The sequence below is a fragment of the Ovis aries genome, chromosome 3 (assembly GCF_016772045.2).
Source record: "Ovis aries strain OAR_USU_Benz2616 breed Rambouillet chromosome 3, ARS-UI_Ramb_v3.0, whole genome shotgun sequence".
NCBI classification, from domain to species: domain Eukaryota; kingdom Metazoa; phylum Chordata; class Mammalia; order Artiodactyla; family Bovidae; genus Ovis; species Ovis aries.
The window spans coordinates 99,943,922-99,970,082 of NC_056056.1; the positions used below are offsets into that span (position 1 = coordinate 99,943,922).

Below are 26,161 nucleotides of genomic sequence, written 5' to 3' on the forward strand. Positions count from 1 at the left end.
CTACTTGTTAAAACCCACACCCCTGCTGCATAACAAACCCCAGGATGTCAGTGACTTGACATCTCAGGATCCAGAACCTCCATGAAGAAGATGGATACGGACCCTGCTTCACCAAGTCCTCGGGGAATGTGTTTCCACGGCCTCCTGTGACCAGCACAGTGAGAATGCTTCTGTGCAAAATGCCAAAGGCACATTTCAAAAACTCTTATTTCCAACAAAGACTGGCTTTGAAAGAGCCTGGGGGTGTTGGCGGGAGTGTGCGCTGAAGAGACTGTTTTCATCAGAGGCTGATTTGGGAAAGCGGGTGAGTTTAACAAGGAAATCAGAGCTCTGCCACTGACCAGCTCTACAGAAGCTCAGGCAAACTGAAAAAGCATCTCAAAGCCTCAGTTTCATCATCTACATAAAAAATGGAAATAATAAGAGTGCTCAGCTCCTGGCATTAACTGGAGGGACTGGATGCAATAGTGTGTACAAGGAAGCTCCACTGCCGCAGCTAAGTGACTCCTGGCAGGCACAAGACATGCAGTAAATGCGGGTCACCGTCACCATTTACTCTGCAACAGGCACAGGGCTGGCAGTGTCCTGCAACACCAGGGGCGAAGCTGCTGATGTACCCGGAGCAGGAGCCTGCCACCCACAGGAAGAGTTCTGGAACTGACATGGCTTCACGGTCGGATGCAGGGCAGTGAAGACCATACAAAACTCTCAGTGCGGTTTAGGGGATGAACCTGCATTCCAACTCTGAACCTTCAAGTCCACGACCACAGACAGCTAACTTGTTAACCTTGCTGAAAGCCTCTTGTCTTCTCTCAGGCTACATGGGGATCCAGATCACAAGATGCAAGCGAATCCCCGCTGGCGACAGCACCAGCGCAGCACCTGGCTCGGGACACAGGGCATCGCTTTCTTTCCTTCCTCCTCCTCCCTGCAACTTCCTAATGCCAGTGCCTCTGGCACAAGGCGTGAGCTTGTCAACCCGGATAATCAGAACCTGGGCAGGGTGTTCTAGGAAGAAGAAAGGGACCTGAGAAAAATGCAGGCTGGTGTAGGGCGTGGCACTCTGCCCTGAGCCAAGAATGAAACAGCACACAGTTGGACAAATGAGATAAATGAGATGAGTCTGTCAGCCTGTCAGATAAGAACAGGAAGCTCTCAGAAGCTAACTGTTCAATAAAAGCCTGGCTGGTGTACTGTGAACACAGCCTGAGAACTTTAAACCTGTGTGGTCATGTGGTTATTCCGGGGCTGTTTGTTTTATTACTACTGACAGCCAACTTATCTTTCATTCACAGACCAGGCTCAGTACCTCGGGGTGACGGCATGTCATAAAACTTTAAAGTCCAAGGGAAAATTAATTTGAACCCACTTTACAACCCTGAGGTATAAGATGACTGGATGGCATCACCAACTCAATGGACATGAATTTGAGCAAACTCCAGGAGATGGTGAAGGACAGGGAAGCCTGGCGTGCTGCAGGCCATGGGGTTACAAAGAGTCAGACACAACTGAACAACCACCCTGGAAGGGAGGGAGGTTCAGAAGAAAAGATAACAGAGAACACAGAGAGAACCAAACCCCACAGAGCCTGGGAAGTGCTGTTTTCCGGGAGGACAGTCGCAGGCTGACCTGCCAGACCCTGGGTCACCTGTCCTGGGAGGAGATGGTAAGCCACCAGCCTGGTGAGGACAGCTGACACCTGCCCTCCATTGGCTCCTCCAGGACCACACAGAGGTGGAGTCTGGTGTGTGTGGAAAGTGTGTAACTGGGCGTGATACTCACTTCTGAGGGGCTCAAGGTTCAACAGCCAGTGACAAAAAGCAGCTTGAAGGCACCTGTTGAATCAGTTCCATATAAGTATCCCAGCCACCCTTACCCCCTCCACCGTTCACCCCCTTATTGCCCAAATTCACCCTCTTACTGCCCAAATTGCACCCAAGTACCTCCAACCCCACTCTGGGAAAGCTGGGTAAGAAAGCCGCTCAGCTGTGCCCGACTCTTTGTGACCCCACCGGGCTGCAGCCCGCCAGGCCCCTCTGCTCATGGGCTTCTCCAGGCAAGAATACTGGAGTGGACTGCCATGCCCTTCCTTCAGGGCATCTCCTCGGCCCAAGGATGGAACCTGAGTCTCTTGCATCGCAGGTGGATTCTTTACCCTCTGAGTCACCAGGGAAGCCCCATGTAAGAAAGAAGGTTTTCTAAAAAGAAAGAAAAAAGACTCTGGAAGAAAGAGATGCCTCCTCCCCTGTGCCCATCTCTCCCTCGCTGTCCAAGTAAGGACCTGAGAGGGAAGGACCGGTGCTCTGACATCCCTCGTGGAAGCACCAGGCCAGGGAGCTGGTCCCCAGGGAGGATGGTGCCTCCAGAGAAGTCCTGACCACAGGCCACTCAAGCCTGACAAACGGTATCCGCCCCCAGCCCAGCCAAACCATGGATTGTTCCCAGAAATGTGCTTTGAGCCTGTGCTATTTAAAGACCTAAAATCAGTCCCACAGACACACCCCAGACATGGCACTGCTGACCTCTCAAGGCCCAGAGCGGGCCAGGCGTGGCTGGGCTTTGGGACAATGAAGAGAATGCCCAGACCACCATTAAGACACCTGGACACCGAAGGTGCTGCTCACAAAGGTCCTCCTCCTGAGGGGCCCCAGGGCAACTGCCTCATCTTCACTGCATCCAATGCAGAAACTTCAGTGGTAGCTGCCTAGCCCCAAACTCTGCAGGCGAGCCCTGGCCTGCAGACGCCTAGCCCGGCCCCGTCTTGCTGTGGGGCCTGCCCACAGGCCACAACACAGCCCACGGTTCCCACCACGGCCTGCAGACCTGGCCCTTTCACCCGGGAGGATGCAGAGGTTGCACCACTTTCACTGCAAAGCAAATTTCACCACAAGCACCTTTAGTCTGATGACCTGCAGATAATTCTCTCTGGGTAGAACTATCCTTGAAGCTGTGAATGCTTTTCTCCAACCAGTGGGTCAAGCCGCAAATCAAAAAGCAAGGAAAAACCCAAAGAAAACACAGCCTCCGTCAGCTACAAACTAGCAGGCCTGCCTCTCAGGAAAACAGGAAATCTTCCAAAGTGACCTGGGTAGAAGTGACAGGGTGACCAGGGCAACAGCCCCACCAACACCTCTGCTGTGGGCAGCTGACATGGAACTTCAGACACACGCAAACCTGGGCACCCAACCAGGATCGTACACGTCCTAAGAGAACCGAGGCCCCTGACATCCATCCTCAGCATCTCATTCACCTGCAACCGCCTGCGGTCAGGCCCCTCCCACACCAAGGACGAGTCACCTGTCTTCTCACACACGCCAGTCCCAGGGACAGTTCCAAAACCTCTGAGCAGCCCCTCACACCCACGCAGCATCACTGACTGTTTCCCACCACCTGCTCCCTTGTCGCCTGGGATCTGAACACCTGGAGAGGCTGTGCCTCACTCAGCAGGGTCCCTCTAAGTTTCTGCTGATTGACCACAGGGACGTCAGCAACTGGCCCATCGAGTCTCTCATCTGAGCCCCGCTCTGTAGACGACAGGCAGACTGGCTAAGCCACGTTGTCTCTTGGTCCCCAGGCAAGAATGGGATACAGCCTGGGAAGACAGAGAGCCAGTCTACTGACCAAGTGTTCTGTCTCCCAGTTTATTTACGAAAACAAACGGGGAGCACGCCTACGAAGCTGGGATTCTTCCTAATATATTCTACTGCAATTTTTCAGTTTCTGAAATTTGTTTTCTCCTTTCCTATTTCTGTGATCTTAGTGCTCCGTCATCCAATGAGAATGTGACTGTGGGTTCCTGTCGAAGACGGAGGGCTCACTTGCTGGCTCAGTCCTAAAGAATCCATCTGCAGTGCGGAAGATGCGGGTTCAATCCTTGGGTCAGGAAGGTCCCCTGCAGAAGGAAATGGCAACTCACGCCAGTGTTCTTGCCTGGGCAACCGCATGGACAGAGGAGCCATGTGGGCTACAGTCAATGGGGTCATGAAAGAGTCGGACACAACTAAACACACACACACAACTGACCTCCCTGCAGGAAAGCCGTGACTGAAGCCCTGCTACACTGCCCAACGCAACAGCAGGGCAGCGGGAGAGGCACAGACACACGACGGGAGGCCACTGGACCCCAGAAGCAGGCGCCGGGCAGCCCGCGGGGCCGCGGGCAGGTGGAGGGCCCCGGGGACGGGACTCGGGAGAGGAAGAGGCCTGGGCACTGGCCGTGTGTCCCCTCCTCTTCCTGAAGCCACCCTGCGGACCCTGGACAGGTCCCCTCATGACTTGCTCCTAAAAGCGGTCTCCCAACTGCAGCCCAAGTCCAGCATCAAGAAATGGTAAACACAGGAACTTCCCTGCTGGCCCACTGGCCAAGACTCCATGCTCCAGTGCAGGCGGCCCAGGTTCGATCCCTGCTCAGGGGACTAGATCCTACGTGCCACAGCTGAAGATCCCAAGTACCGCAACTGAGACCCGAGCACAGCCTAAATAAATAATTTCTTAAGTGTCAAACATAAAGGAAGTGGACCTAGCAAGGGTCTTCCATAAATTTCTCATCTGACAGTAAATAACTAATTTCAATCCCAAAGCAGAACAGCAGCAACTGGTTTCTGTTATTACATTTGTGTGCTCTCACAAGGGAAACACTTGAGCGTGTGTTACTCCCATGCACGCACAGGTGCACACACAGGCGCATTCCTGTGACTACAGGAATTGAAGGTGGTTGTACAAATATGGGAACCGACTCTGTTGGCTGCCCAGTTTTGAACGACTTCACTTAGTGGACTCCTGACTCTTATTCAGAAGTCAAACAGCAGGATCCATTATTTACACATTATTTACATGCAATACCACCAACTTTCTCTAAAAACCCCCCCAGAACACTAAGATGCTCTGCTTTCCACTCAAGACTCAGGTTGTAGCTGCTCCTTTGAACTAGATGATCTAGAAAACATATAATACATCCAACATTTTGCTGTTGTTCAGTCGTGTCCAACTCTCTGAGACCCCATGGACAGCCCCAAGCCAGGCTTCCCTGTCCTTCACCATCTCCTAGAGTTTGCTGAAACTCATGCCCATTGAGTCGGTGATGCCATCCAACCATCTCATCCTCTGAAGTCCCCTTCTCCTCCCGCCCTCCATCTTTCCCAGCATCAGGGTCTTTTCCAGTGAGTTGGCTCTCTGCATCGGGTGGCCAGAGTGTTGGAGCTTTAGCTTTAGCATCAGTTCTTCCAATGAATATTCAGGGTTGACTTCCTTTGGGATGGACTGGTTGGATCTCCTGGCAGTCCAAGGGACTTTCAAGAGTATTCTCCAGCACCACAGTTCAAAAGCATCAATTCTTTGGTGCTGAGGCTTCTTTATGGTCCAGCTCTCACATCCATACATGACTACTGGAAAAACCATCGCTTTGATTATACAGACCTTGGTCAGCAAAGTGATGTCTCCGCTTTTTAATTCACTGTCTAGGTTTGTCATAGCTTTTCCCAACGTACTAAAAAGACATCAAAAGTCCCTCCTCTTCCCCAAAGACACTAACTTCACTCCAAGCTTGAATAGAGCTACGATGTCTCTCAGGGCTCCAGGTGCCTGTAAAGCATCTCCCAATAGCACCACAGGACCACGGGCTGCCAGGCAAGCGAGACTCTCCTTGGTGTTTCCAGTCATTTCCAAAGGCTACTGCAAAGACTGACCAAGCCTACATTACGCTCCCAACGTGGCACATCCAGTAATGAAATGACATCCAGGACGTTTTGTTTGTTGGTTAGTTTGCTCACTTCCTCAGCCAACTTTTCTAGTTCTTCAGCAAGGCTTAGAAGGAGGGGAAAATCAAAGGAAGACAGATGAGGCTGCTGGAAGATATAGCATCCAAGATCCTGTCCCAACTGAGCTGTTTGTCTGTGGTCCCCGCTCTGCAGACTGTCTCTAATTAGAAGGTGGGAAACTGATCCTTTAAAGAAGTCTTTAATCAGGCCATGCTTGAAATGCCTCCTTGTGCCACGGGCACCTAACCCCTCACTCTCCCTTCTCAAACCCAGCAGAAGCAGACACTGATTCTGACCGAGAGTGTGTGTGTGAAAGCGGCCCCTGGACGAGTCTTCAGATTTCTCTCCTGGGCTCATCCGAAACTCTTTCGGATGCGAACACCAAAATGTGCTGGTGGGAAAGGGTGGGACATAGGACATAATGTTTACATACAAAGGGAGCTGCTGCTAACAAAAAGCCCTCTGAGTAAAACCTGGGTTCTTCAATGCTTTAGCAACAATACATCCCATGCTAGAAGTCTCAAGTGTCTGATAAACAATTGGAGAAAGAAAAAAATTAAAAACAAGATAGTGTTATTCGCTTGGTCGTGTCCAACTCTTTGCGACCCCATGAACTACAGCCCACCAGGCTCCTCTATCCATGGGATTTCTTAGGCAGGTTACCATTTCCTTCTCCAGGGGATCTTCCCAACCCAGGGATCAAACCCGGGTCTCCCGCACTGGCAGGTGGATTCTTTACCACTGAGCCACCAGGGAAGCCCTCATTTTAATAGTTTAAATTTCCCTAAATAAATATTTATAGTTAAAGGCATAGTCTAAAATGTAGAAGATTCCCCAAACAGCATTTTTACAGTAAGGTCTCATCTTGCAGTAAGGAAAGTTACCCCATCAAATTAAATCCCAGGATAGCATGCACAAACCAGCTCTTTGTCCGTGAAAAGCAGCCAATTCTCCTGAATATAACATACATTATGGCGGCAGACTGACAAAAGGGAGTGTGTGTTTGACACTTGGTTGTGTCTGACTCTTTGCCACCCCATGGACTGCAGCCCACCAGGCTCCTCCATCCATGGGCTTCTCCAGGCAAGAATACGGGAGTGGCTTGCCATTCCCTTCTCCAGGGGATCTTCTTGACCCAGGGATCCAACCCAGGTCTCCTGCATTGCAGGTAGATTCTTTACCACTGAGCCACCAGGGAAGTCCCAGATCAACAAATCAAGCCACAGACAAAGCCATTTCTGAAACACAGAAAAGATGAAACGAGTTTCTTACAAGTGCTGTGAAACAATGAACACCGTATTCATCCACTGTACCAACAATAAAAATATCAGCATACAACTGTATTCAATGAGAAGAAGAAAACAAAGGACACATGAAAACTGGATTACAAGCAATCTGGCCTGAATGTAGATGCCAGGCAGCAGAAACAGCAGGGAAAGCAGCTGGGGGCGGGGGCATCGCAATAAGAATCTGAGGGATACGCCCACTTAGGAGGGGAAAAAAAGCAGGCAACACAAGTGGGTGGAGGGCACGCTCACACCCCAGGGCTCTGCTTGCCGAGTTAGTGGTTCCAGAAATCAACCTAGCTCACAACCAGAAGGACCGTTCTAACCACTCTCACATACAAGTGCTCAGGTCTACACACACCCTGCCCTGATATTTGGAATGCACTTCAGACCACAGCTTCAAAAAAACCCCCTGTGAGTGAGTGGCTGAGTGAGCGAGTGCGCGTGTGTGGCACTCCAAGCTTAGACACATCAGAGAGTTACGTACACGGTGGTAACTACGTAACTCAGCAGACACTCAGGACTCACAGCCAGTTGTGGATTCTCTTTGCTGTTGTTCAGTCACTCAGTGGCGTCTTTGCGAACCCAAGGACTGCAGGACGCCAGTCTTCCCTGTCCCTCACCATCTCCCGGAGTTTACTCAAACTCATGTTCACTGAGTCTATGATGCCATCCAACCATCTCATCCTCCGTCGCCCCATTACTTTTCTTTTTACCTGGAATGAAGGAGCACTGCGTGAGAACAAGACACCCTCACTCTGCTCACCAGCACTGTTATGCAGGAGGGAGGAGGGAAGCAATATTACTGGGGAGGAGAGGGTGTACTTTCGCTTTTTTCCATCACTGGCTACTCCCCTGACTCAACCTATTTTATAGCGTGAAACCTTACTACCGAAGAGAACTTGGTGACACGTAATCTGAAACCACGGATCTGTACAGGCTGCACATGCTACACTTCCTATTCAAAGAAGACGCAAATGAACCGAAGGAACACACCCTCACGGACTTTTCCCACTAACCAAGTCCCAACTCGGTCTCACCTCTTTCAATCGGCTCTACTAGCTGCTCATTTGATGAACGACTGTTCAAAAAGTAGTGCTACACTAGCAACAGAGGGAAATTAAAAGTTTTCTAGAGAACCTAGAACTCTTCTCACCAAAAAAGCTACTAAACTTCTGCCAATCTCTGAGAAACTGACAACTCAGAATAACTCATTTCCTGCCCTTTTCAAATAACTGAGGTTTCAGGGGTTCAGAATCACATGCTCACTACCCTGCAGTTTCAAGACACCCAGCTTTGCTCTTGGATGGCATCACTGACTCAACGGACATGAATCTGAGCAAACTCCAGGAGAGAGTGGAAGACAGGGAAGCCTGGCGTGCTGCAGTCCATGGGGTGGCGAAGAGCTGGACACGACTCAGCAACTGAACAACAGCAGCAACTCTGCTCTTAGAAGCAATGAGATCAGCAAAGAGCGGATGATCAGAAAATGCCACCTGCACCCATTCTCGGGTGACATCAGAGCCACCAGGGCCACGCTTGGCTGTGAGGTGCATGGGGGCGCAGGGCAAAGGCCACGGGCCAGCTCAAACCTCTTCACCTCCTCACAGAAAGCTCAGGAACATCCGAATCCGTGCTGATGGGGAAAATATCCACCCCTCCTGGTATAAAATGAAAGAGTCAAAACTTTAAAGCTTACACTAGAACAGCATTAAGAGTCCACGAGCGTCCTTGACTCTCAGACCCTTCATTTTTCCCTTAAACGCTTTACAGCCTCAGTTGAGAGCAGTAACCTCCACTGGCCTCAGTCTTCTCATCTGCTCTATGGGACTAACAGCTAAAAGGGTATTCTCGGGGCAAAACCCTCAGCATAACGTTTGGCTCACAAACACTCACATGCTGACTGCAATCACCGCTATTATTATCAGCCACAGGAAAGGAAAGCAGGGCTGAGGGCAGAACTGTTTCCACTTCCACAAGACAACAAGATTTTCTCAACAGACACGTTTCCTTCTCCTTCCTCTAAAAATAAGGCTCTTTTCAAAGCAAATAAGGGACAGGGCTTTGCTGATGCTGACAGTGCAAAGTGAGAAAACTAATCTCTATCTGCAAATATTTATTTTCCCATTTGAGGTCGACACTCCCTCCCGTCTTTGCAGGGAGCTGGAAAAGAGAACCTACCGCAGGCATCGGGGTCAAAGAGCACCCTTCGAGTCCTGGTGACTTCCTTCACTGGCCAGAGATGGCGAATGGCCTTAACCGTGTGGGGCTCCAATTTAGATAAGACACTGGAGGCTCCGGACAATAAAGTAGGCTTTCGACTGAAGCGCTAAGGGACGATACATCAAGGTGGTGATATAGATCACTGGAAGCCAAAGACGTGAGAGGCACCGTGTTGAAGGCCCTGCAGTCAGGCTGGTGGGTGTCCTGGGGTCCCCAGAGAACACAGGATAGGCCAGAGACCCAGGCACACCGAGGGAGAAAGACTTTGCCAACAGAGGTTCACGGGGCCTCTTCACGTACAGGTTAGGAGGCAGAAACCACTCTGGTTTCCCAACACGTCCACAGCTGACCCCTCAAATAAACTTGGAAGTGATCAGCAATTCTTAACTGTCTGCGTGAATTCTGAATTCATTTCTGGAGTTTAAATAACTTACAGGCAAATTCTCCTACCTGGCCATGTCGTAAAGGAAAACAAGTTTTCAGCCTCAGGTTTATTTATTTTTTTAACCTTGAGTCCACAGAGTTTATGAAAGGTAAATCTATATAATAAACCCAAATTCAATAAGGCACCGAGTGTTCAGACTGAGACAGCAGCAGGCACCCTCCAGGGAACTTAAAATCACAACAACTCAGAACCAGAGGCACAGCGCACCCACTGTTACAGGAGTGTGTGCACGCTGTGTCATTAAGTCCAGTCCTTACAACCCCGTGGACTGGAGCCCGCCAGGCTCCTCTGGCCGTGGGATCTCCCAGGCAAGAGTACTGCAGTGGGTTGCCATTTCCTCCTCCAGGGGATCTTCCTGACCCAGGGATCAAACCCATGTCTCCTGTGTCTCCTGCATTGGCAGGTGGATTCTTTACCCGCTGAGCCATACCCTCTGCTTTATGAAACTGTACTGAATTATTATAAAGGTAAAGCGCAAAAAAGCAAAAACAACCCTTTAAAATCAAATGCTATTTCAGGGGAAGAAACATTAGGACTCCTATCCGTGAAGAAGGTAATGTTTTCACTTCTATGCTATATGAACTGTCTCCACACGTGCGCCTCCTCTGGGGTCACCCATGCTGTCCACTGAACAGACAGAGGCAGCGCGTTCTTGAGAGGAGCAGCTCCCAGATCCAAGGGGAAGCACCGGGGCTGGAGCTCACGGCAGCGGGACCCAGGGCCACACGAAAATCGATGCACCTCGCTGGAGGCCCACCATCCTGACCTCACGTGTCTGCTTAATTACAGAACAGCAGCTCTGTGCATGGAAGGAATCACCATGCTGACCGCCAGCTGATTTGAGAGTCACTGCAATGGGCCACCACCTGCCAACTTTTGGGCTTCCAGGGTGGCGCTAGTGGTAAAGAATTCGTCTGCAATGCGAGAGACATAAGAGACATGGGTTCAATCCCTAGGTCAGGAAGATCCCCAGGAAGAGGGCACGGCAACCCACTCCAGTATTTTTGCCTGGGAAATCCCATTGACAGAGGAGCCTGGTAGGCTACAGTCCACGAGGTCACGTAACTCGGACAGGAGTCAGTCCATGAGTGGGACGTGACTGAACTGACTTAGCACGCACGCACGCGGAGTCACTAGGGAAAGCCTGTCCAGGGGCCATGAGTGCGGCCTCCTGTCCTGCCTCCTCTGGGGCCAGGTACCATCACAGAATCTGCGCACCTGGGATAAGGCCACAGGAAAAGCACAGTCAGGCAGATGTCCTACCAGCCAAGACGGCCAGTGGCCAGCGCACGACACACACACACACCCCCATCTCAACCCCACCTTGTCTACACTAACAAAGACCCCCTCCTTGGCTGCTCTGAGCCTCTTCTCAACTAGGCCTGTGGAGCCTGAACAAACACTAACATCACTTCTAACAGCTCAAGGACACATCCCGAGGAAGACCCTGCCCCCTCAACCGAAAAGCACCTGCCTGAGAAAACTCCAGCTGCAAAGAGACTGACCATTCAGCCAAGGCCTGGAGAGTGGGCCTGTCCTGGGCTCCAAGGGAGGGTGGGAGCTGAGTTCAGAAAGCGCTGGTCAGGAGCTCCATGGACCCACCCCCACCTGCCAGACTTCACAGAGGGCCCACTCACCCCTTCCTGACACCCTCTTTCCTTTACATTAACTTCCTTATTTTGGCTGTGCTGGGCCTTTACTGCTGGATGTGGGCTTCCTCCAGTTGTGGCAAGCAAGGGGAACTCTCTAGATGTGATGCATGGGACCATCCCAGACCAGAGATCAGACCCACGTCCTCTGCACCGGCTGGCGGATTCTTAACCACTGAACCACCAGAGAAGTCCTCATTCTCCTTTTAAAATGCCTGGTCACTTCTGTAAAAAGGGAGGTCCCATTCATGCTGGACTCTTTTCCCTGTAGTCACACCCGTTATTACAGATCAAAGTTGGCTCTGACCACTTCAGCATCTGGCTCCGTTCACCCCTGACGATCCTCACCACCTCACACAACAGGTATGACTGTGACGAACCCTGATTCACAGCTGAAAGATGGGCCCTGGGGTTCAGTCTCTTTCCCAAGGTCACTGCCCAGCTGGTGGCAGTCCAGGTGGTCACCTCTCCTCCCCACCAGTCCTCTAACCTACGTCAGCCCAAGGACAGGACAACTGGGGAAGCAGGGGCCGAGACAGCAAAGGAAGGTGGTTAGACATTACACAGGACAGCAGGCGGCGGATCAGGTCCCCAGGACACGCCAGCATCAGGGAAGGAGGGTCCCGGGAGAAGACAGAGTCGACGTCTAAAAAAAAAACCACTGAACCGGAAAAACCTTCTGCTGATCATTATCCTGTTTCTTTCACTCTACGAATCTCAAAGCACTAAATCGCCTCCCAGAGGCAACTACTATCAATTCTGTTCAACTGAAACTGACTTTAATTGCCCTGCATTAAAAAAAGGCATTCTGCTGCCTTTTTGTCAATCAGCGTGTAAGTTACTGCTCTGCCCGTACTTCTTGCTCAGGATGCCGGGTCGAGGATGTCTTTATCCCTCCGGCAGGCCCATGTTTGCGAGGAGCACAAGTGAATTCCTGGTCAGAAGGTGATGTTCTAATTCCTGTGATTTGGTGGATTAAGAGGACCCAGGTTTATGCCACTATTCCTTGGTGTTAGTTCTTTATCTGGGGGCATATCTTAGCGACTTCAGAAAAGAAGTGGGAAAAATGCACAGGGCAGGCAGGGCCATTGCTGATTTGTCAGTGAATGGATCTTCCCTAGCGATGAGTGGGCATGTGGTCCAGGGGAGCCCTGAGCCCACCCCAGTCCAGGTCAGCTCACCCCACCACCCACGAGCTGCGTGACGCTGGCACAGTGGAGCACGGGATCAGCAAACACTCGTCTGTGGCATTCCTTTCCCATTTCCATTCATTACTGGTCAATTCTGGAAAAGCGCAAAAAAGGTTCCAGGACACAAATCTAAATGGAGGAGCAAGTCATGCGGCAGCCTGGATGGGAGGGGCGTTTGGGGAGAACAGATACATGCATACGTTCGGCTGAGTCCCTTAGCTGCGCACCTGAAACTATCTCAACAGTACAAAATAAACAGTTACAAAAGAAAAACAAAAACAAAAATGAAGGAGCAAGAAGAGAGGAAAGAGGAGCGACAAAAGGCATAATTGAGGCCTGAACGGTCGTGAGTAAGGAGAAAATGACAGGCCTTTTCCTTTTCAAAGTTTCTTTCACCTGAGTCACCTGTCTCAGACACAGCCTCCCGCCTGGAGCAAGTCCCAGGGGGCGGCAGAGAGAGGAAAAGACTCGCCCGCAGTCTAATGTGCGTGCTCACCGGCATGCTTTACGGGGCGCCACGCAGCCCAGCCCGCGGGCTGCTCCAGGCTGGTCCCCGTCCAGATCTCTTCTGAACCTTCCCCAACCTCACACTCAGATCCATGAACAAGATGTATTAGTAAAAGGAAACTCACACGATGTTAGTGACAGGGGGAGAAAGCTCACAGTACATAAGGCTTCCCTGCTGGCTCAGTCCGTAAAGAATCTGCCTGCAGTGCAGGAGACCCGCGTTTGATCCCTGGAGAAACGAATGGCAACCCACTCCAGTACTCCTGCCTGGAAAATCCCGTGGACAGAGGAGCCTCACAGGCTATGGTTCATGGGGTCACAAGAGTTGCTCATGACTTAGTGACTAAACTTAGTGACTAAACTACCACAACTTCAAGTCATCTGGACCAATAACATACATACATTAAGTTCCTTGGAACCATGGAACCAACTTAATTTAATCCAAGAATTAAAAAAAGCATCCAGCTAGTCTATCACCCCAGGGAGGATGGCCGCGTATCACCGCAGCACTAACGCACAGCCCTGACCCCACCTCGCATCTCCCACGGGCCCACCGCAGTTCACAACCCATGGAAATGCACACCCCCACTGCAAGAAAGGACCCTGGGTATCCTCCAGGTGGCACATCATTTCACAAGATCAAGCTCCATTAGTGGCTTTGTCATCTGGGTTTCACGGGTTTGTCATGATGACTAACTTCTCACAATCAAAACTCCAAATTGCCCAATGGACCTTTCTTCCTGTGTGCGGACAGCTCAGGATGGCGCAGTCGGCATGCTGAAGTGTGAGCGTATACATGAGCTGTCAGGAGAGAGGAAGGGAGGAAGTGGGGAGGGGGGAGAAGGGAGACGGGCAGAGGGGCTGGTTAACCTTTTTGATGCCAGGACTCACCTTACTTTTATTTTAGTGGATATCTTTCTCTAGTGTTCTTTCAGCCAAAAAACCTGTGCTAAGCACCCACCGGGGACACAGTGCTATAAGTGGCCGGCACCAAGTCGGAAGCCCTCAGAGTGCTGACATCCTGGAGGGGGGTGTCATCCCAACCACTCAGCAAAGTGTGAGCAGGGGCACCAAGTTAGAGCGGGCACTGGGGAGTCACTGCAAAGGAGTTTCAACCAGGAAAAATGAGATACTTTACACACTCTTCTGAATGACTGAGGGTCTGCAATGAATAGCATGAGTTACTCTAATGCGCTGGAGGTGAATTCAAAACACAGAAGGCCAAGGAAAGTGATCCTTCTCTTAAACAAACCAAGAGAGTCCAACAGCAAATGTGAAAACGCAGCTCTGCCAAGTGCCGTGACAGCAAGTGCTCAGAGCACATGACCAGGACCCAGCTGAGGGCACCGGGGCAAGATGGGTGGGGGTCCTAAGTGTCTGGCAGATGGCAGCGGGATGAGGAGACCAGTGTGGTGGGAACGCAACGGTGAAGAGGGACCCTGCCTGGTCTGAGAGCCACATTAGCATCTGGACCCCATGAGTGACAGGCAACCACTGACGGAGGGTGACACCATCCGTGTCTTGTTCTGAACATTTTCCTCCAGTTGAGCTGCAGAGAACAGATCAGACGCTCTCAGAGAAGCTGGTTAGAATGAAGGCGCCTGCTGGCGGCTGTGTGGGAAGAACTGTGGTGCTGGAGAAGACTCCTGGGAGTCCCTTGGACAGCAAGGAGATCAAACCAGTCCATCCTAAAGGAAATCAACCCTGAGTACTCACTGGAAGAACTGATGCTGAAGCTCCAATACTTTGGCCACATGATGTGAAAAGCCGACTCACTGGAAAAGACCCTGATGCTGGGAAAGATTGAGGGCAGGAGGAGAAGGGAGCAACCGAGAACGAGATGCTTAGATAACATCACCAACTCAATGGACATGAATCTAAGTAAACTGTGGGAGATGGTAAAGGATACGAAGCCTGGCATGCTACAGTTGATGGGGTCACAAAGTTAGATACAACTTAGCAAATGAACAAGAACAGCAGCAGTTCTAGGATTTTTAGCTTTGAACAGGTTTGATATCAACGTGCTTTTGGTGGAGTCAAACACCTGCAAATAGCAGGCTTCCAGAAGGTCTAACAGGTGTAAATGGAAGTGTCTATTCCATTTCTGGTTCCCATTCCAACAGCATCCTCGCTGGTCTCTCTGCCTTCAGCCACACTCCACCCCATGCCATCTGCCTTCTGCAGATGGAGCATTCTTGCCAAGTACAAACTTCTCCCACTTCAAAGCCTTCATCGTGTAACTTCAGGACGAAGCCTGAATTCCCTGGCTGAAATGCTCAGGGCCTCCTAAGGGCTACTAGCCCTGCCTACCTTTCTGCCTCGGCCCTGCCCCACCCACCAAGGAATGACTAAGGTGACGTAGGGTGTTCTGGGAAGCGTTTACTCCAAAACCTACAGATTTTTCATCTGACCTCAGCAGGAAACCCAAGTACAGAAATAATGCAGGTGGTGCCCAGTTGGTGCCCTGGCCAGGCTAGCAAGAGGCCTCCTGCTCAGCCATTGTCTGAGAGATAAAGACCCTTCCCCTCTGCCAACTATCTTGGGTCTAGCACAGAGATAAAGATAAATAGGGCCAGACCAATTAAATTTTTCCCCAGAGACCCCATTTGTGCAAGAATGCCCCTATAATCCCATCACCCCCCCATTTCTGACCTAGAACTTCCAACCTAAGCCCTCCTCAGTGCCATCTTAATGGGATCTTGTTTATGCATTGTTCAGTTGCTCAGTTATGTTCAACTCTTTGCAACCCCGTGGACTGCAGCACACCAGGCTTCCCTGTCCTTCACCATTTCTTGGAGTCTGCTCAAATTCACGTTCATTGAGTCGATCATGCCATCCAACCATGATGCCATCCAACCATCTCATCCTCTGTCGTCCCCTTCTCCTCCACCCCTCAATCTTTCCCAGCATCAGGATCTTTTCCGATGAGTCAGCTCTTCACATCAGGTGGCCAACGTATTGAAGTGTCAGCTTCAGCATCAGTTCTTCCAAAGAATGAATATTCAGGGTTGATTTCCTTTAGGATGGACTGATTTGATCTCCTTGCTGTCCAAGGGACTCTCAAGAGTCTTCTCCAGCACCACAGCTGGAAAACACCTATTGTTCGGCGTTCAGCCTTCTTTATCTTGTCTAAACAGCAACTGAAACCCAGCCGCTATACCACATATCTGTGTGCTAAGCCTTTTGCTGTAGGTATATAAAGGGAACACAGAGAGCTTCGGTGCTGGACAAAGACATTCTGGTTCTGGCCTGGGAGAGGGGAGGTGGCATTTCAGCCTGGTGCCTTCTCTGAACATGACCCCAGCCACAAACACAAGTCCAAAGCTGACTGGGCCTGGCACTTCTGACCCCTATCCCTTCCCCGAGGAGCCACAGAAGCTCAACTGTCTCACTAGAAACACTCTGAGCGTCTGGGATGCCGAGGATGCTACCCCAGGCTTCATTTCAGCTCCAGCCAAACACAGCTTGACCATGCTGTTCCCTGAACAGTGTAACCCGTGCACAGACCCAAACCCTCTCTCCCCAGGCAGCCCAGCAAGGCCAGCAGGGAAGCAGGGGAGAGAGCAATCAGGCGACCCTCTGCAGGCGGGGCCACAGGAGCGTGGGGAGGGCAGGCGGCCCTGAGAGCCACGCCCAGGTCTCCCCGAGCTCTCCACGCCCTGCGTGCCTGGCAAGTCAGTGACGGCTGAACCAGAGCAGGAGCACAGGCACCACAGAATGGAATGGGGAGGAGAACTGCGTGCGTATGCCTGAATCCTGCAAGACTGTGTAACAAGGCTAACTGTAATGCTGTAAGTAAACCGCCTGATGGTTGGACTAAATTATCACTCAGCACAAGAGCCGACTCCCTGGAAAAGACCCTGATGCTGGGCAAGATGGAGAGCAGGAGAAGAAGGGGACGACAGAGGGTGGGACGGTTGGATGGCATCACCAACTCGATGGACATGAGTTTGAGCCAACTCCAGGGACGGTGAAGGACAGGGAGGCCTAGCAGGCTGCACTTTACAGCATCACGAAGAGTCAGACACGACTTAGCGACTGAACACGAGAAACAAAAGCATCATACAGATAAATAGGTGCCTCAAACTGAGCCTGGGAGTCTTCTGGTCTTTCTTTTTTTAATACAACGGTAAACACAATCATAAAAAATAAAGGCATTGAGGTAAACAACATGTACCAGGTCAATGATTTATATAGTGCCTGATTTCATACAGATTTTCAAACAAAAGTAATTGCAAAACTTCAATCTTCTCTATTATTAAAGAAACTATAGTATGATTCCCTGTATCCTGTATGATAGATAATGAATCAATTCCCTCATGTGGTCTCTATCAACCTCGGCACAGAACCACATCACACATCAGCTAGCCGTGCAGACTTCCTGAGCCCATTTCATCTCCTGCTTATTTGCTTGCTTATTTATCTCCTTGTCTTTTTGGCTGTACCAGGCCGCTTGTAGGATCTTAGTTCCCTGGCCAGGTATCGAATCTGAGCCCGTAGGAGTGAAAGCGCCAAGTTCCAACCACTGGACTACAAGGCAAGTCCCTCCCATCGACTTTAAAATTAATGATAATATATATTAAAATCCACACCTGTTCCAAGGCTGGTTTGACTACATGTGTTAGCACAGAAACCTGCAGAACCAGCTTTCCTTCCCCAATTCTGAAGAGTAACTCAACACCAAGGGGAGGAATCACTGTACCTGTGAGACCACACGAGATACAGGACTTTTAATCATTTTCCTACTCATTTCTGGACGGTGCAAGAAAGGTAAAATCCACCAACAGGAACCAAAGCATATTTTATTTAAAAGGAAGCTCAGGAATTCCCTAGTGGTCCAGTGGTTAAGACTCCATGCTTCCAATGCAGAGGGTGAGGGTTCAATTCCTGGTGAGGGTACTAAGATCCCATACGCCACTCGGCATGGGCCAAACAATTTTTTTTTTAACTTAAAATTTAAAAACCCACGAAGTTAGAAACCCTAATGGTAGATCCCCAGCTTATACACTTTTCTAAACCCAGAGAATGCACAACACCAAGAGTGAACCCTAAGGTAAACTCTGGACTCTGAGTAACAATGATGTGTCCATGGAGGTTCATCAGGTGTGACAAAGGCACCACCTCGGAGGGGATGTTGATACAGGGGATGAGCTGGAAGGGCGGGGACAGGAGTTCTATGGGAAATCTCTGGACCGGCTAGCTTTATAGTGAACCTGAAACTGCTCTAAGAAAATCATGTCTTTAAAAAAACAAAAAAGGGGACTTCCCTGGTCCAGTGGCAAGGACTCTGGGCTCCCATGCAAGGGACACAGTTAGGTCCTTGGCCACAGAACGAGATCCCACATGCCACCAAAAAAAAAAAAAAAAGGCCCCACATGCTGCACCTAGGACCTGGTGGTACAGCCAAATAAATAAATTAAAATATTTACCAAAAAAAAAGACTGATGGACAGACAGGTGGGATAACTGTGAGAAAGCAAATATAATGAAACGTTAGTTATAAAATCTAGGAAGTAGATAGGGACGGGTGTTCATTTTATAGTTGTTAACTTTCATGTAGGTTTTGACTTTTTTTCTTAATAAAATGTTGGGAGGAAAGCTCCCCAGACGATTACATACAGACACTTCCTCCAAGTGCAGTGCCCAGACCAGCCACGTCCATGGAAGCCTGCAGGAAACTGGACTCTAAACCCACCGCTGACCGACTGTACCAGATCTGTGGAGGGGGCCTGGTGAGCCATATCCAACTCGCACCTGCTGAAGAGGCCGCTGGTGGGACGGTTGCAGCATGCCGCACAGGCCAGCATGACCCAAGACCCAGCCACGACTAGACGGGGAAATGGCTTCGGCTGTAACCTTAAAGCCACCACCCCGGGTGTCTCAGTTACTTCATGCGAGCAGACCGAACTAACCATCTCCTGGCTCTCTGGCTGCGTGCGTTTCCTGCGTGGAGTCCTAACTGTGCGCCTTCAGCCTCACCGCTGTTTTTCTGTTTTACCACGGTTAACACGAGCGCTAACTGCCAAACCAACAAACAAGTCTTCTGAGTCCTCGCGTTCTTTATCCATCTGTACTTAACAAATACAGAATTCACAGAGTCTAAAACAGAGACCAGTTATTTGATAATAGGCTGTGTCTGACAAGGGCTTCCCTGGTGGCTCAGACGGTAAAGAATCTGCCTGCAACGCAGGAGACCGCGGTTCGATCCCTGGGTTGGGAAGACCCCCTGGAGGAGGAAATGGCACCCCACTCCAGTATTCTTGCCTGGAGAATCCCACGGACAGAGGGGCCTGGCGGGCTGCAGCCCATGCGGTCACAAAGAGTCGGACACAACCGAGTTACTAGCACTACACTTTGTTTGGCAAAAAGTACTGTTTTGGGTTTTGGTTTTTTTCAGACAAAATAAATAAAACTGGCTTTATCTTTACGCAGTTCAGCAACTATCGAAAGACTAATCTCACTGACTTATTCAAGGTTCTTTATACTTCTGGGTATTTTGAGATAACAGTGTTTGTTGAAATAATATTTTTTTTCCTAAATTCTCACAGGACCTTTAAAGTACACTCCACTGAGTTTTAAAGAGATAAATTTTCCTATTTGAAAACAGCAACTGCATGAGTTGATGCTGAGTGTTCTGTCTGTTTCCATAGATTATCTGTAGGCTATTAAACGGGAGGCACTGAATTCTTCCTCCATCTCGTGAATCAGGCCAAACACATCACAGGAACATCCTGCCCTTCCCACCTGGTGTAAGGAACTTGTTCTATAATCCTGTCCACAAAGGCCCTTTAATTCCAAAATAAAGTTGCTTGTGTCCTAAGGAAGCCTTGAAGCCTTGGTGAGGATGGTGTGTGAGTCCCAGCCAGGCCAACTGCAAAGCAGAAAACGGAGCAGAAAACTCTACTCACAGCCAGTAAAAGCCCACGATTAACTCCAAGACGGTCAGCTAACGTTAGCTGCTTTTTAGCTAAAGCTCATGGGTTTTCAGTCAACAATAAATTCCCAACTAAAATGCGAAAAGGGAACGGCTCATAAATTAGCTGATTACTGGCAGTCCTCTGCCAACCTAACAAAGACCTACTGACCTGCGACAGCAAAGTGATGAACCTGCTCTAACTCAAAGGCAATTTTCATGACAATTCCTACAAAGAAACCACGAGAAACACACGCCAGCCCCAAAGACCCCTTGTAATTCTGAATCCTCACCCAGAGATAAAAAAGCTGTTTCAAAACTCTCAAGCTCACACCTCTCTAACACAGAAATCCATCTGCTTGGCTTATCTCCACAACGTGTGAGAGACAAAAGGGCTCTCAATCACCCCAGAGTCCAAGTTATTCACATCAGGGGCACCCAAACCGGAGGACGCTGTGAAGATGAGAAAGGGCTGGGCAAGGAGCCCCACGCGGGTCATCGGACATGCAAGGGAACTCATGCAGACACTGACTTTTATCCAGACTTCCACCAGAAACGGGAGGTGGCTACCAAGAAACAGGCGCTGGACCCCCTGGTGGTACAGTGGGCAAGAACCCGCCTGCCAGTGCACAGGACACGGGTTCGGTTCCTGGTCCGGGAAGTTCCCATGTGCCGCAGAACAGCTCAGTCGCTGCATCACAACCACTACACCTGTGGGCTGGAGTCGATCCTCTGCAACCAGAGAAGCCTGCACACTGCCACTCGAGAGCAGTCCCTGCTCGTCACAGCTAGAGAAAGCCGCTGAGCAGCAACCAAGACCCAGTACAGCCAATAATTAATGTTTTAAAACACAGGCTCTGAGGAGCGGACAATCTTGAGAGAGAGATGCTGGGTCTTGCAGAAGCGCTGAGCCCGAGTGTAAATGCCACGTGACCACAGGAGCCCTGGCTCCTCCCCAAGCCATCAACCACACGTGCCACCCAGCCGGTTTCCTTTCACACCCAACAGCGCTGCGGTGCTGGTTCTGGCACTGCTCATGGGAGAGAACGTCTCTCTTCACATTATCTTGGAGACCTGAAGCCAACATGGCGATGGGTTGACCCACCCTGGCAGTGAGTAACACATCCCGGGCGTGTGTGCAGGGCCCAAGGGAAAGAAAGGCTGGACCCCGGAGACCCGACTCCAGTCTCGGGTGAGATGAGCCCAGGGCCTACCTCACCATCCTACCTTTCATGACTATAGAATCAACATGATGGGCGAGAGTAAATGGTTTCAAAAAGTAGAACTTTTTTCTGTTTACCTTTTAGTCTGAGAAACGTCAAACACACTACAAACACACAAAGCAGGAAACCCAGCTTTAATCACCATCACACACAGCCATGATGACGGCTTCTTTACTCCCAACTACCTCCTCCTCGCACTGGGCCATCCTGAGGTCAGCCCCAGACAGGTCTCAATATTTCACACTCAAATACTTCACTAGTTGGAAGAAGCAAGCGCATCTGAAGCTAGGATATTCCAAACCTGGCTGCTCAGTCCTTTGCGTGTGTGTTCAGTCGCTAAGTCGTGTCCGACTCTAGCGACTGCAGCCCACCAGGCTCCTCTGTCCATGGGATTCTCCAGGCAGGAATACTGGAGTAGGCTGCCATTCCCCCTTCAGGGGATCTTCCCATCCCAGGGATCGAACATCTCCTGCACTGGCAGGTGGAATCTTTACCACTGTGCCCCCTGGGAAGCCCATGTGCAGTCCTTTACCGAGCCTTATTAAAAAAAAAAAAACAACAAACCACTTCTGGGCCTCTTCTCATCTGCAGGTCTGGGAGGGAGGCAGGGCAGGTTTTGTTAACTTCTTAGGGTCAATGTCCCACAGCTGAGACAGAACCATCCTTTAAGTTCTAGACCCAAAGCTGATTTGTCTTTCATTCCCTCCAAAGAGAGAATCTTTGGACTGCAGAAAATGTGGCAAAAATACCAAACCAAGAAACCAACTTAGATTTAAAACACCATCTGGAGACCAACTACCTGTGGGTGGAACCGGGTACCCTAAGTTTCAATCCCATCTAATGATCCTGTACTAGAGGTTTCGAAAGAGGCTGCCTTGCCTGGACAGGAGGAGAGCTTGGGGGAGAATGGATACATGCATATGTATGGCTGAGTCCCTTCACTGTTCACCCGAAATTATCACAACATTATTGACTGATTTCACTCCAAAACAAAATAAAAAGCTTAAAAAAAAAAAAGGCTGCCTTGTGCAAGCACTCCAAATTTTAGAAATGAACAGGCCCACACTGGCCCACACCTTCCTTTTGTAGAAAAGGAATCTGAGGCCCAGAGAGGGGACATGACCAACCCAACACAATTGATCCTATCACGGCTGCACTGAAGGAAATCCCTGACCTTGAAGCTCTGTCGGGCATGGACCTCAGGGCTTTGCCTGCTATGGGAGTCCATCAGGGCCATCCAGGGCTTCCATGGACACAGGTCCACTCCTCAGCACCACAGGCATCACCGAGGTTGCGATCCATTGGAGCACATTCGGAGCCATCATCCCCCACAAGGGACGCAAAGATACACGAAGAGAGCCGGAAGGACTGAAGATGCCCAGTCTAACGTTAAGGAGCCCTTGGGACACAGGAATGAGGATTCCATCACCTGGCCAGTCAGTCATCACTCGCCAGGGCACAGGCTGCTGAGAAGGAAACACCGGCCCGCTTCTCCAACCATGAGTGATGCACACGACAGCCACTGTGAGCTCCGGACCCTGACTTGGCCAGGAGCGAGGACCAGGGGCCAGCCGGGACACTGTTCTGGGGAGTGCTTTCTGAAGGTGGGGGGAGAGACACAGGCTAGCTCAGGGCCCTTCCGCCACTAAGTCCATCTGACGCCATCACGGCAACTAAGCTGACAGAACAGAACAGGGCTGGCAATGGAGAATTTGGCAATAAGTAGTTAATGCCGTGAACCTTCGAAGCCTGCAGGCTGCACTCTCCAGGTGGGGGGTCCACACAGAAGGCATACCAGCTACACAGGGCGCTCGCTGCTGCAGGCATCGCCCCCTCGAAAGAGAAATGGTGATTCCAGGAGTCTTCAGAGGTTGTGCAAAAAGCAGATCATAATCTGCCTGACCCACGCTGTCTGCTTATCCAAAGCCTACTTTTCTTACTATATACAACTGAACATCTTCGGTAACTTCATGTCTACTACAGGTATTTACAACTACTAGTATATTAGTTTATACAAGATGTTGGTATTATACACAAAAAACATGGAGAAACATCCTCAGATAAGATGGGTCCACGTCCACCATTATGCCAATACTGGGTGCATGCAAGCTCAAAGCCCATCTCGTGGATCACAGAGAACGTTGGCAGGAAATGGCTGGTTCTGAAACCTTTTTATTCCAGAGACTCCACAGCTCTTCCCCCAGAAGCAGAACAGGCACCCGCCAGAAATGCCCTCAAATAAAGGCACTGATATTAATACAAATAAAGTCACAGATATGAGGAGAGAGGTCTACATAAACCACAGAAATCAACAGCTAACTCCCAAAGGGAGAAACTCCAATATAACACAGTTGAAAACTAAGCTAGTCAGAAAATTAACAGAAATTCATGAACTTCTCATCCAGGGGATGGAGGGCGGTAGAGAGGCGGTGGATAATGGGTTGAAGGTGGGAGGGGAAGAAAATCAGACTTTGCTTTACTTTTTTCTCTCAAATAGCTAATAATCAGCTTTCCACAATCTACTGAACTTGTGTTCCCCTGAAAGTGTTAGTCATTCAGTTGTGTCCAACTCTGCGACCCCATGGACTATAGCCCACCAGGCTCCTCTGTCCATGGGATTCTCCAGGCAAGAATACTGGAGTGGGGTGCCATTTCCTCCTCCAGGGGATCTTCCCAACAGAGGGATCAAACCCAGGTCTCCTGCATTGTAGGCAGATTCTTTACCATATGAACCACAAGGAAGCCCTCTGTTCCCCTGAAGTGAGTTATTATAAACGAACTTCAGCAACAACAAGAGAACCATAAGGGAAGCCCCAGTAGCTCAGTGGTAAAGAATGGCAGGTTCAATCCCTGGGTTGATATCTCCTGGAGAAGACAATGGTAACCCACTCCAGTATTCTTGCCTGGGAAACCCCATGGAGAGAGCAGCCTGGCGGGCCCCAGACCATGAGGGTCACAAAGAGTCGGACACGACTGAGTGCTGAGCACACATCTGTAAAATGGAAATGTGCTTTTTTAGATGCTGAGATTGATGAATTCATGGTAAGAAAGCCCCTACGATTAGCGCTAAAGGCAATCTACCTAGAGCACCAAGCTTTCAAAGGACAGAATTTTAAACATGGTTTTTATTAATGTGCCGCACAGAAAAATCGAGTAATAAAAATGGTCTCTAAAGACCAGCCTGATGCGGCAGACTGCAAAATATGCTATTAATTCTGCCAAAACCAGAAGTTCGGCAATAATTCCACTTGCTTTCCAAATTAAAGCCTAAGACAAATCTAGTAATTATTCTTATATTAAGCAAAGTCACAAAAGATGACTGAATCCATGAGGCTGCATCCCTGAATTTTCAGGAAGCACCATCCAAAAGTCAAAGGAAAATGGCAGCAAGAACCACGCTTACAACGGTACCTGCATGTAACAGGCACTCGGCAAAAGTGTGTTTCGTTTTGTTTTGTTTTTAATCAGTAAGGGTGAGAGAAAGCGAGAGTGGCAACAAGCCATTTTAGGCAAAGAAAGGTCAGCATCCTTTCCGGCAGCCTCCCCCTCCTTAGCCGCCTCTCCTTCTGTAAGCCTCTGTGCCCCCTACCCCTCGGGGTCCTTCAGTGGGGTTTTCTGGGCAAATGAGGGAGACGGAACTACAGGCTGCCTCAGGTTCTTCCCAAAACTACTGCGCTGGCCAAAAAGTTCATTTGGGTTTTTCTGTAGCATCTCATAGAAAAAGCCAAATGAACTTTTTGGCCAAGCCAGTACCATCCTATGAATACGATTCCGAGACATCAGCATAAAAACCACTGGCCTCACCCATTGGCCCCACAAAAGACCCACACCTAAAGACCACCAAGCCACACATCGCTCCGCCCACTTCTCCCGTTTCTCTCTGCACAGCATTTTACGTCTCCACACTCTGCCCACACTCCCTCCAGCAGCCCTCTGTTCCAACAACCCTGCTGCCTGCTCCCCAGTTCTGCAAGAGCACGTGATCAGGAGGTCTCTCCCCAGCTCTCCACTTGATTACAGTCACACTTGCCCCAGCCCACGTCAGAACCCAGCTGCTGTCTGGCAGGCTCTCGCCAGGCTCTGCAGCCCCCACCGTTGGGTCTACATTAACCGGGAACCACGATCCCAGCCGCCAGCCACTCCATGACCACCTCACCCAAAAACCCGGCTCTCTCCTCTCTTCATTCACCCTCTGAAACACTTACTGTTGTGCCAGGAAGCTCAATACAAACTGAAATGGAGTGAGAACCATCATCGGTTTCCTATTCTGACTTTTATCATGTCACCAAATCACCAAACCGGATGGGCGGGGCAGCACCCCACTGCACTGCCTTCAACCCAGACAGACGGAAAGAAAGCACCCAAGGTGGGGGGGGGGGGTGAGCACCCTAGTCCTGACCAGGCCCCAAGATCCCTCACTGCGCTCACCTGTCACCCATGGGGTGAGGAGGCAGAATCTCTAGCAGCCTTCTCTACCTCCACATTCTGTGATGCTCAAAGCCCAAGGTCCCTTCACAAAACCACAACACAAGACACTGACACCACACAGACCAGACAGAATCCACGCCCAACCAGGCCACCCTAACAGCTGTGTTCCGATGTAAGGTTGGTCTAAGTCAGCTGCCTCCCAAGACTTCCCCTGGAACCTCTTTCTAGGTCCTTAGTAAGCCAAGTGCAAAACTACTCTAGCATCACCAGGAAGCGTTTCAGACACACAGACCCCCTCCCCGCCCCAGCCCCGGCCCCACCCCAGACAGCTGGATGACAACCTGCGTTTTAACAAGCTCTCCAGCTGACTCAAGAGCACATTAGAGGCTGAGAAGCACCAGGACTTCCTTGGTGGTCCAGTGGCCAAGACTTTGCACTTCCAATGCAGAGGGCCCGGGTTCGATGCCTGGTCAGGGAAGGGAACTGGCTCCCTGGTCAGTGAACTAGAGTCCACATGCCACAGCTAATGCCGGTGCAGCCAA

At 50.3% G+C, this 26,161-nt stretch overlaps 1 protein-coding gene and 1 non-coding gene across 51 annotated transcripts in view; one reads left to right on the forward strand and one right to left on the reverse strand.

Moving 5' to 3' along the window:
• The window catches only part of MAP4K4 (mitogen-activated protein kinase kinase kinase kinase 4), a 151,295-nt gene that overhangs the window by 106,695 nt on the left and 18,439 nt on the right, over positions 1-26,161 (reverse strand). The gene's annotated exons all lie outside the window — the stretch shown is intronic.
• Positions 26,025-26,097, forward strand: TRNAG-UCC (transfer RNA glycine (anticodon UCC)). The gene has a single exon. It is a non-coding gene; the product is annotated as a tRNA-Gly (tRNA).